We start from the raw sequence: 322 nt of genomic DNA, 5'->3' as shown, positions 1-322 counted from the left end.
CAGGTGGACCCAGGTGGACCCAGGACTCGCCCATAAGGGCGTTGTGAAGGAAAGCCGGGGTGACGTAAGGGAGCTCCTTAAGGGCTGCACGGGAAGACCCTAGCCCCTTTTCTGGCCACGCTTTCTGGGTTCCTGTAACCTCGCTCTGGCCTGCGTTTTGCCCTGGTGTTTTCTTGAATAAAGAGACTTTACCATCCCAGATTACAGTTCATCTTTTGGCGCACGCTCCAACCTTTATTCATCAGTTGGCGCCCAACGTGGGGCTCGAACCCACGACCCTGGGATTAAGAGTCCCATGCTCTACCGACTGAGCTAGCCAGGC

General features: G+C 56.2%; 1 non-coding gene across 1 annotated transcript; it reads right to left on the bottom strand.

Annotated features, from left to right (window-relative positions):
* Nucleotides 1–249: 249 nt before the first annotated feature.
* Trnak-cuu lies at nucleotides 250–322 on the bottom strand. Its single transcript has one exon. It is a non-coding gene; the product is annotated as a tRNA-Lys (tRNA).

Source organism: Cricetulus griseus, assembly GCF_003668045.3.
Source record: "Cricetulus griseus strain 17A/GY chromosome 1 unlocalized genomic scaffold, alternate assembly CriGri-PICRH-1.0 chr1_1, whole genome shotgun sequence".
NCBI classification, from domain to species: domain Eukaryota; kingdom Metazoa; phylum Chordata; class Mammalia; order Rodentia; family Cricetidae; genus Cricetulus; species Cricetulus griseus.
Note: the sequence above shows the minus strand (reverse complement) of the source record. Positions and strands in the feature narration are given on the sequence as shown.